This window comes from Leiobunum rupestre, chromosome 10 (assembly GCF_980474605.1).
Source record: "Leiobunum rupestre chromosome 10, qqLeiRupe1.1.hap1, whole genome shotgun sequence".
Lineage (NCBI taxonomy): Eukaryota > Metazoa > Arthropoda > Arachnida > Opiliones > Sclerosomatidae > Leiobunum > Leiobunum rupestre.
The window spans coordinates 13371240-13373739 of record NC_143393.1 but is presented as its reverse complement, the minus strand read 5'-3'; the positions used below and the strand labels follow the sequence as shown (position 1 = coordinate 13373739).

The 2500-nt window shown below is 47.2% G+C and overlaps 10 non-coding genes across 10 annotated transcripts; all 10 read left to right on the top strand.

Moving 5' to 3' along the window:
• Positions 1-184: 184 nt before the first annotated feature.
• On the top strand, positions 185-256 carry TRNAP-UGG (transfer RNA proline (anticodon UGG)). The gene has a single exon. It is a non-coding gene; the product is annotated as a tRNA-Pro (tRNA).
• Positions 257-343: 87 nt separating this feature from the next.
• On the top strand, positions 344-415 carry TRNAP-UGG (transfer RNA proline (anticodon UGG)). The gene has a single exon. It is a non-coding gene; the product is annotated as a tRNA-Pro (tRNA).
• A 405-nt stretch (positions 416-820) lies between these two features.
• On the top strand, positions 821-892 carry TRNAL-UAG (transfer RNA leucine (anticodon UAG)). The gene has a single exon. It is a non-coding gene; the product is annotated as a tRNA-Leu (tRNA).
• Positions 893-1138: 246 nt separating this feature from the next.
• TRNAP-AGG (transfer RNA proline (anticodon AGG)) lies at positions 1139-1210 on the top strand. The gene has a single exon. It is a non-coding gene; the product is annotated as a tRNA-Pro (tRNA).
• An 87-nt stretch (positions 1211-1297) lies between these two features.
• TRNAP-GGG (transfer RNA proline (anticodon GGG)) lies at positions 1298-1369 on the top strand. Its single transcript has one exon. It is a non-coding gene; the product is annotated as a tRNA-Pro (tRNA).
• Positions 1370-1456: 87 nt separating this feature from the next.
• TRNAP-AGG (transfer RNA proline (anticodon AGG)) lies at positions 1457-1528 on the top strand. The gene has a single exon. It is a non-coding gene; the product is annotated as a tRNA-Pro (tRNA).
• A 237-nt stretch (positions 1529-1765) lies between these two features.
• Positions 1766-1837, top strand: TRNAP-UGG (transfer RNA proline (anticodon UGG)). Its single transcript has one exon. It is a non-coding gene; the product is annotated as a tRNA-Pro (tRNA).
• Positions 1838-2074: 237 nt separating this feature from the next.
• TRNAP-UGG (transfer RNA proline (anticodon UGG)) lies at positions 2075-2146 on the top strand. Its single transcript has one exon. It is a non-coding gene; the product is annotated as a tRNA-Pro (tRNA).
• Positions 2147-2233: 87 nt separating this feature from the next.
• Positions 2234-2305, top strand: TRNAP-AGG (transfer RNA proline (anticodon AGG)). The gene has a single exon. It is a non-coding gene; the product is annotated as a tRNA-Pro (tRNA).
• An 87-nt stretch (positions 2306-2392) lies between these two features.
• On the top strand, positions 2393-2464 carry TRNAP-UGG (transfer RNA proline (anticodon UGG)). The gene has a single exon. It is a non-coding gene; the product is annotated as a tRNA-Pro (tRNA).
• The last annotated feature ends 36 nt before the right edge of the window (positions 2465-2500 follow it).

Below are 2500 nucleotides of genomic sequence, written 5' to 3'. Positions count from 1 at the left end.
TCACATATTGAGAGCAAAGTAACATGGCCCGTTGGTCTAGGGGTATGATTCTCGCTAAGGGTGCGAGAGGTCCCGGGTTCAAATCCTAGGCGGACCCCGCGGAAAATCTTTCTACCGATCAGATTTATGGAGGGGACTTCAACGGGTCATTCAAGATATTCACATATTGAGAGCAAAATAAAATGGTCCGTTGGTCGAGGGGTATGATTCTCGCTTTGGGTGCGAGAGGTCCCGGGTTCAAATCCCGGACGGACCCCGCGGAAAATCTTTCTAACGATCAGATTTATGGAGGGGACTTCAACGGGTTATTCAAGATATTCACATATTGAGAGCAAAGTAATATGGTCCGTTGGTCTAGGGGTATGATTCTCGCTTTGGGTGCGAGAGGTCCCGGGTTCAAATCCCGGACGGACCCAGCTGAAAATCTTTCTACGAACCAATTTTATGGAGAAGTTTTCAACGTTTGTGGCTACATATTCACATATTGACCGCAAAGTAACATGGTCCGTTGGTCTAGGGGTATGATTAACGCTTCGGGTGCGAGAGGTCCCGGGTTCAAATCCCGGACGAACCCCACGGAAAATCTTTCTACAAACCAGTTTTATGGAGAATCTTTCAACGGGTTAGGCTACATATTCACATATTGAGAGCAAAACAACATGGTCCGTTGGTCTAAGGGTATGATTCTCGCTTTGGGTGCGAGAGGTGCCAAGTTCAAATCCCGGACGAACCCCGCGGAAAATCTTTCTAACAATCAGATTTATGGAGGAGTCTTCAACGGGTTATTCAAGATATTCACATATTGTGAAAAAGGTAACATGGTCCGTTGGTCTAGGGGTATGATTCTCGCTTTAGGTGCGAGAGGTCCCGGGTTCAAATCCCGGACGGACTCCGCGGAAAATCTTTCTACCAATCAGGTTTATGGAGGAGATTTCAACGGGTTATTCAAGATATTCACATTTTGAGAGCAAAGTATCATGGTCCGTTGGTCTAGGGGTATGATTCTCGCTTTGGGTGCGAGAGGTCCCGCGTTCGAACCCCTGACGGACCCCGCGGAAAATCTTTCTAACAATCAGATTTATGGAGGAGACTTCAACTGGTTATTCAAAATATTCACATATTGTGAAAAACGTAACATGGTCCGTTGGTCTAGGGGTATGATTCTCGCTTAGGGTGCGAGAGGTCCCGGGTTCAAATCCCGGACGGACCCCGTGGAAAATCTTTCTACCAATCAGTTTTATGGAGAAGACTTCAACGGGTTAGGCTTCATATTCACATATTGAGAGCAAAACAACATGGTCCGTTGGTCTAAGGGTATGATTCTCGCTTGGGGTGCGAGAGGTCCCGCGTTCGAATCCCGGACGGACCCCGCGGAAAATCTTTCTAACAATCAGATTTATGGAGGAGACTTCAACTGGTTATTCAAAATATTCACATATTGTGAAAAACGTAACATGGTCCGTTGGTCTAGGGGTATGATTCTCGCTTAGGGTGCGAGAGGTCCCGGGTTAAAATCCCGGACGGACCCCGTGGAAAATCTTTCTACGAATCAGTTTTATGGAGGAGACTTCAACGGGAAATTCACATATTGAGAGCAAAGTAACATGGTCCGTTGGTCTAGGGGTATGATTCTCGCTTTGGGTGCGAGAGGTCTCGCGTTCAAATCCCGGACGGACTCCTCGGAAAATCTTTCTAACAATCAGATTTATGGAGGGGACTTCAACGGGTTATTCAAGATATTCACATATTGAGAGCAAAACAACATGGTCCGTTGGTCTAGGGGTATTATTCTCGCTTTGGGTGCGAGAGGTCCCGGGTTCAAATCCCGGACGGACCCCGCGGAAAATCTTTCTACCAATCAGTTTTATGGAGGAGACTTCAACGGGTTAGGCTTCATATTCACATATTGAGAGCAAACTAGCATGGTCCGTTGGTCTAGGGGTATGATTCTCGCTTTGGGTGCGAGAGGTCCCGGGTTCAAATCCTAGACGGACCCCGCGGAAAATCTTTCTACGAATTAGTTTTATGGAGGAGACTTCAACGGGATATTCACATATTGAGAGCAAAGTAACATGGTCCGTTGGTCTAGGGGTATTATTCTCGCTTTGGGTGCGAGAGGTCCCGGGTTCAAATCCCGGACGGACCCCGCGGAAAATCTTTCTACCGATCAGATTTATGGAGGGGACTTCAACGGGTTATTCAAGATATTCACATATTGGGAGCAAAGTAATATGGTCCGTTGGTCTAGGGGTATGATTCTCGCTAAGGGTGCGAGAGGTCCCGGGTTCAAATCCCGGACGGACCCCGCTGAAAATCTTTCTACGAACCAGTTTTATGGAGAAGTTTTCAACGTTTGTGGCTACATATTCACATATTGAGAGCAAAGTAACATGGTCCGTTGGTCTAGGGGTATGATTCTCGCTTTGGGTGCGAGTGGTCCCGGGTTCAAATCCCGGACGGACCCCGCGGAAAATCTTTCTACCAATCAGTTTTATGGAGG